We start from the raw sequence: 17,333 nt of genomic DNA on the forward strand, positions 1-17,333 counted from the left end.
TTCACCACGCTTGGGTGACACACGGCTACCTCCTGCGCCGTGATGACAATGGCCCATATCTTGGTGAGCGGTCCTTCTTTGGTTGCCCTGCGACGGACTCTTCAGTTACCGGACTGGTTGCCATTCATTTTAGCTGACAACGCCTCATCAGCAAATTCACTTTTACGTTCTATACGTGACGGTGGGTTTTATCATTCTATATGAGTTTTAGCGCATGTCCTTTGTCCCTTTGTGTTCTCCACTTTAATCCTCTTAGGGTGGATGTTTTAATGTGTCGCAGAGTGGCTGGATTTTCCTTTTTAATCTCGTGGTCGGCCAGCCACGGTCATCTGATCTCTTGTTCTTACCCCTTCTACTTGTTTCTTGCTCCTCTCTGTGGTTTTCTTTTCCTGTTTTGTCCATAGTATTGTTGGTTGCCTTTCTGTCGTTCTTTTGGTTCTTCTTTTCTCCTGTTATTGTGCTGTACGTCTCCTTTATTTTCTTCTTTCCCTTGTGTAACTGTTTTACGGGGAACAAGAGTCCGATGACCTCACAGTTCGGTCACTTCCCCCCCTCTTTTAAACAAACCAACCAATCGTACCGTAATCGTCGGTGGAGACTTTAATCATCCGACAACCAATTGAAAAATAACAGTTTTGTTAGTGGTGGGCGTGACTAGACATCCTGTGAAATGTTACTAAGTGCCTTCTCTAAAAACTGTCTAGATCAGTTATTTCGGAACCACATGCACGATGGAAATATATTGGATGTAATGGTAACAAACCGATCTGACCTCTTCGAGGAATCCCACATGGAAACTAGTATCAGAGACGACGACGCGATTCTGGCAGCAATAATTACCAAACTACGAAAGACTACAGTTGAAAGGCGTACATGTTTAGTAAAGTAGATAAAAAAAAACAGTAGTTTGAAAGGTGGCTACACTGTATGAAAGGTGGCTACACTGAGCCACAGCGCCAAAAATCGCGCCAGAGAGAGTATTGTTCCGCCGCCTCCACTGGCAGTGCTCATTGAGAGGTAGCGGCAGGCAGTCCTTGCCGAGCAGTTGTGGTGGACACTGCTTGTATCTGAAGTTGGAATGAGTTGGGGTAGTAGTGAGTGTTTGTTCGATGTTTTATGCAGCTATGTGATGGGAGAGATAGTAGATGTTGTTCCAATGGAGATATTGTAATGACCTGAGTGCTTTTCGTCAATATAAATTAAGGTAACTAACTACTGTTCTTTATTTTCTTATTATTTGTGTGTCCTGAATAATGCTTCATTACAGGTTCAGTCAACAAAGCATCTGGCGTGTGTTCTTGTATTAGAGTGTAATTCTGGGTTTCTTGCACAATTATAGTATTTCCAATTTTCTTTTATCACGTCAGTATAAATGATATTTAAAAATTCTTGTCTTGTTGAAGAAGAACCGTGCCAGATGTGCGTTGAGTCACACTCCCACACACAGAACAGTTATACTTGTGCTTTGGTTTCGTAGGTTTTATAGTTGCTGGGGACTTAATTAATTAATTGTGTTAACGAAAATTTTCATTTCATTCTTTGTTGTCATTCTATGCAGTCAGATAGCGTAACAATTAGTTGTCAGGGCCAGCCGTTTACGAGACTTGCGTAATCGGACATACAGCGACAGGAAATAAAAAAAGTATTTTCATTTCATTTTATTAAGCCCCCATGCACGTGGCGACCCTGCCAGGATCGTCCCTTGGAATCTTCTGATTGTAAAAAATAGTAGATAGTAGTATTGTTGTAGTAATTTGTAGTTTAGTAATTGTAGTCTATTTTGCATGTGTAGATTTGGTGATTGTCATTCTTCTATTGTTCGTTAATCGTGTTTGAAGGAAGCATTTCGTGTGATTGATATTGTTGGTGATAAAGTGTCATTGTGTGTAATTTTCGTACAGTGACGAGTTTTGTATGTTTTGTAAATGATTACACGATCGATGAAACAGGCAAAAATGATGAATAGTCAGAATAACGAAATTGTTAACATGGCGAACTCGCCAACACAGGAGAACAGTGTGATGAATAATGGTGTTGAAAACAATTTAATAAGTCCGGAAACAGTTCAAAATTTTTCACAATCGAAAAATTCTCAGAATACGAGATTAACGACAGAAGATATGCAGCGGTTGATGAGTGCTATATTAAATATGGGATCACAGTTACGATCTGAAATTAAAACTGATATGGCAACACGGTTAGACTCACAAAGGGAAACAATGGAAACACGGTTAGACTCACTTGGATCGCAGTTAGGATCTGAATTAAAAACAGAGATGGAAGCAATGGCAACACGGTTAAGTTCACGAATAGGGACATATTTCAACATGAAAGATGAATCAAACAAAGAAATTAGAGAAGAAGTGCAACCAATTTTGAATGCTCACAATAATAGTTTAATTTCAACAGAAATCGGACAAGAGGAACAGGACAGAGAACAGGAAGAAAAAGATCGCGTGATAGTACAAAATTTTTCAGAGTTAAATTCAAAACGTGCAATCGATAAGGAAGAAATACTTGAAAGAATCGAGGAATCCGTACCAAATGACAGAATAAATAACTTAACGCAACAGTGTGAACAGTTAACTACTAAATGTGACAATACCGAAACCCGAGTCGCGACACTTACGGAAGACGTAAAATTATCGGAGAGAGTGGAGTAGATTTCAGATAAATTGTCAAATCTTAGTTTAAATGGGGACACAGATTCAAATGATACAACTCCATTGCCATTTTCAGAAACCGAAGAGTACCAGAGCATAAATAAACATGTTGAAAATTACGGAAAATTTAATGAACGCGTCAAAAAGGAATCTGAGGCATTAGAAAAGCAAGTCAAACAAATTGAAAGCAAAATCGTAGGAAAGGACGGTAGAAGAAATTTGGAATCACTGATAGCAGCGGGTTTTGAAGAAAGTAATTTATTTCATTTACGGGATGCAACAAGAGAGCGCCAGGCGCGCGAACTTGACAATAATCGGCATTGGGACTGGGACAGACGCGGTAGGTCTTTGTCGCCACGAGGCGAAAACTTTGACTATAAACACTTTTTGACAGTTCGGAAATTTAAGATCTTACTCAAATCTAAGAATGACATACATCCATGTTCATGGTTAGCTCAATTTCTGTACGCACTTCTGCCAAATTTGCCACTAAGTCACAAACTGAAATTTATGTGCAGCTATTAAAGTCCTCAGGGGATTCACTACTCTTAAGTGAATATGTGCCGTAGCGAGCATAGGGCCCCGAGCTGTAGTGGTGCTATTTCTCTTTTAGTTTTCTGTACCGCTGCCTACTCTTTCACTATTCTTTGCATCTATCGAAACAACTCTCCAACTATCAATCTATCTAGAGAGCGTGTAAAAAATAACCGGATATGACTATTTTACCCAAAAGTGACTTTGGAAATTACCGTTTGGACTTACTGTATCTTCAGCGGCATTCATTCGTAGTTTAAATGAAATTTTACCTGTTTATCTTCGTGACAATATTACTTCATATGTTGACGATATTCTTATTGCTAAACGTTCTTGGAGTGAGCACAACAAAATTTTGGATTCATTGTTACGTATCTTTGCAAGAGTTGGCATTACGGTGAACTTAGATAAATCTGAATTTGGTTGTTCTCAGGTGAAATTTCTCGGTCACATTATTTCTACAGAAGGTATTCTTCCTGATCCAGAGAAACTAGATGCTATTCGTAATTATGCTGTTCCTACTACAAAACGTGATGTTCGTAGTTTTCTTGGTGTCTGCAATTTTCTTAGACGCTTTGTTAGATTGGACGATTTGGTCACACCTCGTTTTTGCGATCTATCTGGAAAGTTCTTTTTAAACGAAAATCGGTCGACAACTCTGTTTGGTTAGTTTGTATTCCTGATGAGTGGGTTAATAAGCTGATTTGGTATACGCATTTCAGTTATGCACACTTTGTCCCAGAAAATGCTTTCATAAATTACGAGGAAATTGCTACTTCAATAATATGGAAAAACGTATTCGATTTGTTCTTGCCAAATGCAAATTATGTCAAAAGGCTAAACCGCCGACAGTTTCTCACAGAGCACCGTTGTTTCCTATCATTCCAGCAAAATTAAAGGACATGGCTGCAGTTGATTTGTTCGGTCCAGTGGTTCGATCTACTAATGGTTTTGCGTACATTTTCGTAGCAGTGGAGTTGACATCAAAATATGTGTGTTTTACACCGTTACGCAAAGCAACAGCTCGTTCAGTATCTAATGCTTTCATTAACCATTTTCTTAAAGAAGTGGGTCATGTTGATAAGGTTATATCAGATAATGGATCACAGTTTCGTTCTAAAATTTGGCTTCGTACTCTACAGCGTCGTAAAATTAAACCAATTTTCATTTCACTTTTTCACCCTCAATCTAACGCTTCAGAGAGATGGATGAAGGAAATCAATAAATTGTGTCGTCTTTATTGTCATCAGAATCACAGAACGTGGGATCAGTATCTTCATACTTTTCAAAACATTCTGAATGAACTTCCTAACGACTCAACTTCTTTACCACCTATACTGATATTAAAAAACAAAGCACCGACAAATCGCATTTCTGAAATCGTTCCTTTTCCGCCTTCACGGAAACTGCGGCAGTCTGAAGTTGTCAATCTGGCTCTACAAAATATTGCATCTGCGGCTGCTAGAAGAGTGAAATCAGCAAAGCGTCCTGGTCGTTTAAAAATCTTGTCAGTTGGTCAGAAGGTGTTAATTAAGTCTCATCGATTGTCTCACAAAGGAAAAGGCTTGTGTCGCAAATTTTTTCTGCTTTATAACGGTCCATATAGAATTCGCAAAATTATTCATGATAACACTGTCGAAGTAGAAACTCTTAAATCACGACGCTCTAAGGGAATACATCATATATCTAACGTTAAAATTTTTGTGGAATGATATACTTTTGAAAAATTTTTTGTAGAATGACATACTTTTGAGGAACTAACAGCTACATGTAAACATGCGGAGAGTACAAGGATACCGCGCTGTGTTTTGGCGGCGGCACATACTCAAAGCAACAGTCAAGTCTGCGCGCCGCACAGGGCAGTCGTTGACCGCAAACAATCACTTCCTACGTCACGCGCCTACAGCTGATCGAGCGCTCAGTGCGAATGCACTGACAGCCGTAAATAAATACACAGTCTAATTTCTCCGATTAAAATCAGTATAAAGCTATAGTGACTTGATGAATTCTGTTATTAACATTCAGTATTTTTCAGGATACGGTTCTGTAAAATATTTAAGAACTTCAGGTAAATTCTGTGCGTGTCCGACGTTAAGACGACTTCCTATCGAGAAAATTTCAGGAAAAATGTCATTTCGAAGAAGAAAGTAATAAACTAAAAAGGTAATTATTAACTGAGTTTATTTTTCAGGTAACATATTTCCACTTAGGTACGTACTTTAGACGTAATTTGCTGCTCGCGATTACGTGATTCATACTTTGTGCTAATTACATGTTCTATGAATTTGCTGGTGAAGCGACGTGCTTGCGTACGTTAACTGATTTTTGACAATGATTATCCATGAATTGAGTTGTAACTTGTGTATATTATGCATCGCTTGGCTGCACTGCTTTTTCACTGATGTCATATTTTTAATTATGTGCCTGCTGTGCCTATTTATTTAAATTATAATTGTCACCTGATAAATTGTGCTGATGTGGTTAGGTATGTAAGTTATACTTTGTGATTTAATTGCTTGCGCCTTCATGTTTATTTATTAGATTACATATGAACATTTATTTGCTTACGGTTATACGATGCTGATGACCTGTTTAGTACGTAAGATATATGTTTACTGCTATGCGTATGGATTGCACATTTACACATTTCTGTTTGTTGTCACAACTACTCTTTAATTTTGTATATAGAAATGCTATTATACTGTGTATGAACATAGAGTTTAGGTTACACTATGGTACTATTTACAGATTGTTCGCTTGGCAGAGCCTCGTTGTAAGATTTGTGCTGCATCCACTTGTTGACATTCTGTTCTCTACTGGTATATTTACTCGCTGTTGCTTGTTTTGCTTACGCTCAGTGCTTTATATTTTAACATAAGAAAATGAACTGCAATAATTCGACGAACGACATTAGTACAAGAAACATCATAGAAGTCACATGAGCCGGAGGTTTTATGAAAGCTGTATAAATGTATGCCAATAGGAAGGAAGCTAACGACATGACATACCAACACAGTTATTACACTGCATTTTTCGTGAGCAATTGAAATAGGAAGTGACACTTGATACAAGAAATACTCCACATGTTTGCTTCTGTTTGCCATAATTCTTGAAGTGGTGTACACACTGTGAAATATTAGCATCATTCACACTCCGTAATCGTACTTAATTACTGAGAGTTATTCGAACTAAGTCTGTTAGAGGTCATGTATGTATTCTTTGTTTATAATTCATAATGAGTAGAAGATTTTGGTCAGATGGATTACACAGAGGTTGTGTGTTGACAGTGTGTCTTCGGATTGTATGGGATGAGGAGGTTTGCATTAGGATTTTATCTATACTTGTTCGACGAAACTGACTTGAGGAAAGAGTTGTTATGGAAGTGAAATGATATTGGTAATATTGGAGTTTTTGTGGACAAGAGGTAAGGTAAATGATACTGGCAATAAGGTTTATATGTATCGACGTATTGAAGAGGTATTATGGAGGTATTGAGATTGTATGAAGTTGATTGGAGTATGGTGTATAAGAGGTAAAATAAGTGAGGTGCATATTTTTTGTTGTTGTTGGTCTATATGGAACAAGGAGGATGAAGATAGCAGACTAGAACACTAAAATGGAAGGAAGATTGTCTACACACACTTTGTTAAATCACTAAGCAGTATGTACTTTTTTTGTGGAGAGAGGAAGTTGCATATCTTGGCACACTGACGGTTGTTCAGTAACAGTACATTTTGATCTGGCTTGGCAAACATTGGTCTTGACATGATGACTATGACGTTGACTTAACTATTATTGACTGTTATACATTGCTGCCACTACTACTTGATACACATGATGAACATGAAATTTGACAGAAGTGGATTCAGACAGTTAACACTATACAATTACACAGTAGTACTTAATGTGGATGAAAGATGAGTGAGTGTGTTTTGTGTGTTTTCCTTTCCTAATCCTACCCACCTATCTCCTAAATATTATTTTATTTGTTTGTAGTGGCTTGCACTGACACCCATAAATATTATAGGTTTACTGATGTTTGTGTATTTGTAATAGTAATATGACAATTATCTGATATCATTTGTGTGTTTGTTATGATTTGTATGTTTAGTGTAAGAGCATTGTAAAAGCATTTGTATGTGCATTCAAACTATTGTTCATGCTTGAACTGTCTAAATAGTGACTGATTATGGACTGTTACTTGTACTTTTTCTACATGATTGGTGCCACTAGGACATGTTTAATTTGTGATGAGGAACAGTGTGATCAGTGATAGTTGTTTAATGTCATTTGTCGGTGTCTGCACCTACTCAACATTGCTGGGTGCCATTGATGGACTGCTTCTACTGAAATGATGTTACTTCTTGCTGTCTGCACCTACTCAACATTGCTGGGTGCCACTGATGAACTGCTTCTACTGAAATGATGTTACTTCTTGCTGTCTGCACCTACTCAACATTGCTGGGTGCCACTGATGGAACTGCTTCTACTGACATAATGTCACTTGATGGTGTCTGCACCTACTCAACATTGCTGGGTGCCATTGATGGACTGCTTCTACTGAAATGGTGTCACTTGTTGCTGTAAGCACCTGTTCAATATTGCTGGGTGCCACTGATGGACTGCTTCTACTGAAATGAAGTCACTTCTTGGTGTCTGCACCTACTCAACATTGCTGGGTGCCATTGATGGACTGCTTCTACTGAAATGATGTCACCTGTTGGAGTCTGAACCTACTCCACAATGCTGGGTGCCACTGATGAACTGCTTCTACTGACATAATGTCACTTGATGGTGTCTGCACCTACTCAACATTGCTGGGTGCCATTGATGGACTGCTTCTACTGAAATGATGTCACCTGTTGGAGTCTGCACCTACTCAACATTGCTGGGTGCCATTGATGGACTGCTTCTACTGAAATGATGTCACCTGTTGGAGTCTGAACCTACTCCACAATGCTGGGTGCCACTGATGAACTGCTTCTACTGAAATGATGTTACTTCTTGCTGTCTGCACCTACGCAACATTACTGGGTGCCACTGATGGACTGATTCTACTGAAATGATGTCACCTGTTGGAGTCTGCACCTGTTCCACAATGCTGGGTGCCACTGACGGACTGATTCTACTGAGATGATGTCACCTGTTGCTGTTTGTACCTGTTCCACAATGCTGGGTGCCACTGATGGACTGATTCTACTGAGATGATGTCACCTGTTGGAGTCTGCACCTGTTCCACAATGCTGGGTGCCACTGATGGACTGCTTCTACTGAGATGATGTCACTTGTTGCTGTCAGCACCTATTCAACAGTGCTGGGTGCTATTGCTGGAACTGTGAACTACTTGTTGTGAATATTTGTATTAACTGATTTTTTGTGTATTACTGTTTGTGAAAAGTTATAAGACTCTTACCTGCTCATATTCGTCATTGCTGACGTTATCGATTGAATTGTTAACCACATGATATTTCTGTAAACTATTATGTAAAGTCACATGTATGAAAGAATTTGTATTGCTTAGTGTATTTTATATATTAGGCTATTGAAAGGTCAGTGCAAAGCCAAAATTTTATCTAGTTATATGATATTTACGTATTAATATTATCTTTTATTTTTGTCTGTATTTTTTTTTGACGAATTTGGTGGTATTTTCACCACCAATGCTGGCAAAAATACCATCAAATTCTAGCCCGTGGAGGAAGGGCATATGAAAGGTGGCTACACTGTATGAAAGGTGGCTACACTGTATGAAAGGTGGCTACACTGTATGAAAGGTGGCTACACTGAGCCACAGCGCCAAAAATCGCGCCAGAGAGAGTATTGTTCCGCCGCCTCCACTGGAGTGCTCATTGAGAGGTAGCGGCAGGCAGTCCTTGCCGAGCAGTTGTGGTGGACACTGCTTGTATCTGAAGTTGGAATGAGTTGGGGTAGTAGTGAGTGTTTGTTCGATGTTTTATGCAGCTATGTGATGGGAGAGATAGTAGATGTTGTTCCAATGGAGATATTGTAATGACCTGAGTGCTTTTCGTCAATATAAATTAAGGTAACTAACTACTGTTCTTTATTTTCTTATTATTTGTGTTTCCTGAATAATGCTTCATTACAGGTTCAGTCAACAAAGCATCTGGCGTGTGTTCTTGTATTAGAGTGTAATTCTGGGTTTCTTGCACAATTATAGTATTTCCAATTTTCTTTTATCACGTCAGTATAAATGATATTTAAAAATTCTTGTCTTGTTGAAGAAGAACCGTGCCAGATGTGCGTTGAGTCACACTCCTACACACAGAACAGTTATACTTGTACTTTGGTTTCGTAGGTTTTATAGTTGCTGGGGACTTAATTAATTAATTGTGTTAACGAAAATTTTCATTTCATTCTTTGTTGTCATTCTATGCAGTCAGATAGCGTAACAATTAGTTGTCAGGGCCAGCCGTTTACGAGACTTGCGTAATCGGACATACAGCGACAGGAAATAAAAAAAGTATTTGCATTTCATTTTATTAAGCCCCCATGCAAGTTCCACATCGGGAACTTCCAGCACAGGACAGGGGCATGTACAGGAACTATGGCTCAAGCTAAAAATAACAATTTATCATGCACTGTGTAGGTTTATAACTATTGAATGAGAAGTCTGGTTTAAAGTTCAGGTAAGACAACAGTTTTAATTAAACGGTATAAATTAGCAGAAAAAGCTGTAAACCACTAACAGTAGGTTTAATAATGTTGGCCAACAGTCACGAGTTATACTATTCATACTGTTAACAATGTTGTTGCAGTTAACAAACTTCATACGCACTGTAACGTTCCCTGGCAACACACACACTATTAATAAACTAAAATTTAATTGTACTATATACGCCACTATGAAGCAATTTGTATATACTGTAATTATTTAACAAAAAATATTATTTAATTTTGTATAAAGGACATTCGTTATTATTGTAATATTTTCTGTAATTATATTCTCGATGTATTTATGATTGTAATATTTCTATACTCATAATGTAATTACGAAATGTGTCAATATCTGCGATAAGAAAAATGTAAAATACAGCCGCAGATTGCAAGGAGACATTAACGGTTGAGAGTAGTATAAATAGGAATACATAGTGTGCATTCTTTGTCGTCTTCCTCGAGAGCTGAGAGAGAGAGGAACCTGTGACGTAGCATTTTATGAATGGGTAGACTTCATTTGCCTGTATCTAGATTTAGCCGCCATTAGAGGAGAAATTACAAACTAATGTAAGTTGAATTATTGTTGTGGTCTAAATACATTATAATTTATCTAAAGTGTGTATTACTAACGTAAATTAGCTTGCCCATGTCATCTATAATATTTCTTTAAAGAATTTTCAGCATTTCTAGCAATTATCGCTGGTGTTGCTGGGCTGTGCCGCGACCGAACGATTTGCAGCGGCGGCACATTTAAAAAATTGTTCCGCTAAGAAAAATTAACCAAACCCGTAAATCGGGAGCAGATAAAAATTAGCAGTGAATTAAGAAAATGTTTTTCTTTTACAGCCATCCTGAGACTGACGGAATTTATTACTAGTTTCACATTTGTGCATTCATAGGCGGATAGTTAACGTTGAAATTTAACAATTTGTTGGTTCTTTCAAATAACTTAAATGTATAGTGAAGTGTGTTTTATCAATGATAATTAAACGTCGGCTTGGCAATATTTAACCATTTTCTGCTAATAGAGACAGTCTTGTGTTCCATAGCTAACGCCAGGAAATAATTCACTAAATATTTAAAAAAAAAACCACTGCATTTAGAAAATGTGTGCCAAGGCCGAATTATGTAAAAGATATAATTCTCAACTAAATATTCTTAATCAGTTAATATGAATGTATCAGCATGAGAGGGTTGACTAAGTTCACGTAATTTTAAATGTACTTAATTCTGTCTAAATGAATTTTTATTACCACACGTAAATAAGGGGTTCTACAACAAAGTTCGTACTGAAAGAAAGAAAGAGCAAATAATTAAAAACAATTTTTAAAAAAATTAACTATTTACTATTTTTTTCATTTAATTTCATTAAAGCACCACATGACAAAAATTACTCCTATACACGCAATCTGCTCTGAATTGGGCGCAGAGTCGCGGCACATTAATGTTTATGTGCTTGGCCAACAAATATGGTCTTATCCGTTCAGCGTTGCCTACGCCAAAACGCCAAGCGCGCACCCAGCTGTTCGTTCACCCGACCCCAACTGTGACAGCCCGAGACACTTGGTGGGGCTCTCTCTGTTGGCGCGACGAAGGAGCACGAAACACGTCACCTGCATTGCATCATAATACCACGTTTATCAAAATAATGTAATGAAAAAGAATTTCAATACTGTGTGTGACCTCTTGCGAGGTGCCGGGGCTAGCAGTGTATTTAACACTAAATTCTTCTAGAATCTACATACGTAAATGACGCCCTAAGCCCCCCGTATTCTAACTCCGACTTTTGCTGTTGCACAAGGATTAAAAAAAAAATACGCGAACTGACTCTAATCAACCCTGCCAGTAGAGTAGAAGAGAGTTTGGCATCTGCAATAATTTAATTTGATAAATAAGTTAAATAAACGATGGTTTCATTAACATAGTGAGGAATGATAGGGTTGCTCTACCGATTAACAGAATGAAAGTTCTGCCCAAAATAACAATATGATTTATTAAGACTAAACACAAAATAATAAACAAAAACACATGAAACATTTACAATACATCAAATTGGCTCAAATTGGATACTCAAACAAACGCTGTGAATGTGATGTTGTCCCTAAACTAGATTGTGAGGATTATGATGAAGTGGTATGTGGAGCCAATTCCTTGCAACTCAAATCTTAAGAGAAAACACATAGCCAACCCAACATTAATTGCAACTACCCAAGACAGAACAAAGTTAGAAAAAGACGAACAGGCACGCTCTGCTGAGCTCTGATTATCACCTAGGAAAATCCCTGTCTGCCGGTGCTGCGGACATACCTTACCAATCTGTCTTCTTAACTGCAAGAACACGATCTGGCGTACTGGAGGCGATGGCTGGTTGCTTCGACGTCCTCGACCGAAAGGCGAGAGCCGACTACCTAGAGCACCCGTACAGGCCAAACACGCAACATTTCCGCCCCCATGACAGTGGCCGTGGTTAACTGTTCCAATCAGCAACTCGAAAACCGGCGGAAAATTCCACTCTATTGCCGGAGCACTACCATTCCACCAATGGAGATTCTTGGCGCCAATTTCTGTGCTGATTTGGCTACGTCACAGAGCTATGCCCTGAGCAAGCCAATCACAGTTACTATTTTGCAGAAAGCGCGGGAATTTTCCCGCCACAACTGCCTGGGTACACAAGTCCTTCCCACGCCTCGCTGGTAGCCCGCCAGAAAGTGTTTTCGCTAAGTTTCTGCGAAGTAACGGAACCTCTAGTCCAGCCGCTACTTCAGACCCCTCCGGGCGTGTCTTTTGACAATGTCGGCGTCTGCAAAGCATTCACTCGACTTCCTCACACCCATCGGCTTAACCCTTTCCAGATCAGCGGAGCCCGCCTGTCACCAGACCACCCGGGTGAAGAGAGACGCTGTGTGGGAAGTCCGCGTGTGAAGGAATAGCGACTTTTCACTGCATGCAATTAGAGAGGAAAATCGTAAGATAGAAAATGAGAGGGGGCTCATGCCACCTCTCACTCTTACTAACTGACACTGCGATGGTTCTCAATAAAATCAGAATATAGATATTAAAGAATGTTAATAAATAAAAGTTGTTTATACGTCACTCCATTGCTTACATCATATCAGCTAAAATTAAACGTTCTAATTACTAAGTGTGGCATGGGAGATACCGCTGTGTCTCCGAGGACCAATATTGCCACAAAGAGCATATAGTTAATATCTGAACTACTGTTTATGTTTGTTTCATCATTTTCAATTAGCACTCGCGTACCCAAAGACTGGAAACTTGCATAAGTCACACCAATATTCAAGAAAGACAATAGAAGTAATCCACTAAATTACAGGTCCATATCATTAACGTCAATATACAGCTGGATTCTGGAACATATTTTGTGTTCAAACATTATGAATTACATCGAAGAGAACGGTCTATTGACACACAGTCAACAGGGATTTAGAAAATATCGTTCTTGTGAAGTATAATTAGCTCTTTACCCACACCAACGGTTGAGCGCTGTTGACAAGGGATTTCAAAGTTATTCCGTGTTTCGAGATTTCCAGAAGGCTTTTGACACTGTACCTCATAAGCGGCTAGTTATGAAATTTCATGCTTATCGAATATTGTTTCAATTACGCGACTGGATGCGTGATTTCCTGTCAGAGGGGTCACAGTTCGCAGTAATTGATGGAAAGTCATCGAGTAAAGCAAAAGTGATTTCTGGCATTCCCCAAGATAGTGTTTTATGCCTTGTGCTGATCCTTACCTATATAAACGATTTAGTAGTCAATCCGGGCACCCCTCTTAGGTTGCCTGCACATGATACTGTCGTTTATCATCAGTACAGTCATCAGAAGATCAAAATAAATTGCAAAACGGTTTATATAAGACATATATTAGTTGTTTTTTTGTTGTGGTCTTCAGTCCGAAGACTGGTTTGATACAGCTCTCCATGCTACTCTGCCTTGTGCAAGCCTCTTCATCTCCGAGTAACTACTACAACCCACATCTTTCTGAATCTGCTTCCTGTAGTCATCTCTTGCTCTTCCACTACGGCTTTTACCCCCAACATTTCCCTCCAGCACTAAATTGGTGATCCATTGATGACACAAAATATGTCCTACCCACCGATCCCTTCTTCTCATCAAGTTGTACCACAAATTTCTTTGTTCCCCATTTCTATTCAGTGCCTCCTTATTAGCTACGTGATCTACCCATCTAATCTTCAGCATTCTTCTGGAGCACCACATTTCAAAAGCGCCTACTCTCTTCTTCTCTAAACTGCGTATTGTCCGTGTTTCACTTCCATACATGGCTATACTCCATAGCCTTCCTGACAATTAAATGTGTGCTTGATGTTAACAAATTTCTCTCCTTCACAAAGGCTTTTCTTGCCGTTGCCAGTCTACACTGTACGTCCTCTCTATTTCAGCAAAAATCAGTTTTTTGCTGCCCAAATAACAAAATTCATCTACTACTTTCAATGTTTCGTTTCCTAATCTGATTCCCTCAGTATCATCTGATTTAATTCGACTACATTCCGTTATCCTTGTTTTTCTTTTGATGATGTTCACCTTAAAGCCTCCTTACAAGACCCTGTATATTCCGTTCAACTGCTGTTCCAAGTCCTTTGATGTCTCTGAGGGAATTACAATCTCATCGGCAAACCTCAAAGTTTTTATTTCTTCCCCATGCTCTTTAATTAATCCAAATTTTTCTTTTGTTTGCTTCACTGCTTGCTCAGCATCGGGGTCATGCTACAACCCTGTCTCACTCCCTTCCCAACCACTGCTTCCCTTTCATGTCCCTCGACTCCTTATAACTGAGGTCTGCTTTATGTACAAATAGCCTTTCGCTCCCTATATTTTACGCCTGCTATCTTCAAAGTTTCAAAGAGAATATTCCAGTCAACATTGTCAAAAGCTTTCTCCAAGTCTACAAGTGCTATAAACGTAGGTTTGCCTTTCCTTAACCTACCTTCTATGAGAAGTCGTAGGGTCAGTATTGCCTTGCTTTTCCCTACATTTCTACGGAATCCAAACTGATCTCCCAAGAAGTCGGCTTCCACTAGTTTTTCCATTCTTCTGTAAAGAATTCATGTTAGTATTTTGCATTCGTGACTTTTTAAACTGATAGTTCGGAAATTTTCACACCTGTCAGCACCTGCTTTCTTTGGAATTGGAGTTACCATATTCTTCTAAGTATGAAGGATTTCGCCTGTCTCATACATATTTCTCTCCTGATGGAAGAGTTTGGTCATGGCTATCTCTTCCAAGGCTACCAGTAGTTCTAACGGAATGTTGCCTACTCCCGGGGTCTTCTTTGTACTTAGGTATTTCAGTGATCTGTCAAATTCTTCACGCAGTATCGTATCTCCCATCTCTTCTTACTTCCTCTTCCATTTCCATAATATTGGCCTCAAGTACACCTACTTCTTATAGATCCTCTATATATTTCTCCCAACTTTCTGCTTTCGTTTCTTTGCTTAGGAGTTGTTTTCCATCTGAGCTCTTGATATTCATACAGGTGGTTCTCTTTTCTACAGAGGTGTCTTTAATTTTCCTTTAGGCGTCATCTGCCTTTCCCCTAGTGATAAATGCTTTTTAATCCTTATAGTTGTTGTCTAGCCATTCCTGCTTAGCCAATTTGCTCTTCCTGCCATTCTCATTTTTTAGACATTTGAATTCCCTCTCGTCTGTTTTATTTATCCCATTTTTATATTTCCTCCTTTCATCAGTTAAATTTAGTACCTATTGTGCTACTAGCGTTCGTCTTTTACCTACTTGATCCTTGCTGGCATCGCTATTTCCTCCCTCAAAGCTAACCATTCTTCTTCTACTGCATTTCTTCCCCCCTTGCCGTTCATTCAATTTCAATCTACAATTTATAACCAATAAATTGTCGTCAGAGCCCACGTCTGCCTCTGGAAATGTCTTGCAATTCTTAATCTGGTTCCGAAATCTCTGTTCTACTATTATATAATCAATCTGAAACCTTCCTGTGTCTCCAGGTCTCTTCCACGTACACAACCTCTCATGGTTCTTAAACCAAGCGTTAGCTATGATTAAATTATGTTCTACTCAAAATTGTGCCAGACGGCTTACTATTTCATTCCTTTCCCCCTGTCCATATTCACCTACTACTTTTCCTTCTCTTCCTTTTCCTACTATCGAATTCCAGTCCCTCATGACTTAAATTTTCGGCTCCCTTAACTATCTGCATTATTTCTTTTATCTCATCATACATTTCCTCAGTCTCCTCCTCACCTCTGGAGCTAGTTGGCATATAAACTGGTACTGCTGTAGAGGGTGTGGGCTTCGTGTCTATCTTGGGTACAATAATGCGTTCACTATACTGTTCATTATTAAACCTACTCCTACATTATGCCTATTTGCTTTTGTATTTATAACCCTGCAGTCTTATTCGTCCTGCCACCGAACGTCACTAATTCCCACTATATCCAACTTTAACGTATCCATTTTCGTTTTTAAATTTTCTAACGTACCAACTCGATTACGGGATACATTCCACGCTCCGATTCGTAGAACGCCATTTTTGTTTCTCCTGATAACGACATCCTCCTTTGTAGTCCCCGCCAGGAGATCCGAATGGGGGACTATTTTACCTCCGGAATATTTTACCCAAGAGGATGCTATCATGATTGAAGCATACAGTAGAGCTGCATGCCCTGGGGAAAAATTACGGCTGTAGTTTCCTCTTCCTTTCAGCCGCTCGCAGTACCAGCACAGCAAGGCCGTTTAGGTTGATGTTACAAGGCCAGCTTAGTCAGTGATCCAGACTGCTGCCCCTGCAACTACTGAAGAAGCTGTTGCCCCTCCTCAGGAACCACACATTTGTCTGGCCTCTCAAGAAATACCCCTCCTTTGTGGTTGTGCGGCTATGTGTATCGGTGAAAGACGCAAGCCTCCCCACGAACGGCTAGGTCTTTGTATAGTACGAAAATTCGCAACTGATCCCAAATAATGAACTGCTGTCATCCACATGTGTGCTAAAAGGAAACCGTTAAACTTCGGTTACACGATAAATCAATCGAATCTGAAGGTCATAAATTCAACTAAACACGTAGGAATTACAATTACGAACAGCCAGAAAATGTCATGGGGAAGGTGAGCCAAACTCCGTGTTTTATTGACAGGACACTTAGAAGATGAAACAGGTCTACTAAAGAGACAGCCTACACCACGCTTGTCCGTTCGTTCTTGGAGTAAATTACGAGGTAGAATTAATGGAGTATATCGAGAAAGTTCAAAGAAGGCCACCATGTTTTCTATCATGGAGAGATAGGGGGGAGAGTGTCACGGGCATGAAACAGTATTTGGTGATGACATTATTAAAACAAAGCCGTTTCTCGTTGCGGCGGGATCTTTATACGAAATTTCAGTCATCAGCTTTCTCCTCTGAATGTGGAAATTTGTTGTTGACGCCGACCTACATCGGGAGGAACGGCTCGCA

Source organism: Schistocerca cancellata, chromosome 3 (genome assembly GCF_023864275.1).
Source record: "Schistocerca cancellata isolate TAMUIC-IGC-003103 chromosome 3, iqSchCanc2.1, whole genome shotgun sequence".
Classification (NCBI taxonomy): Eukaryota; Metazoa; Arthropoda; class Insecta; order Orthoptera; family Acrididae; genus Schistocerca; species Schistocerca cancellata.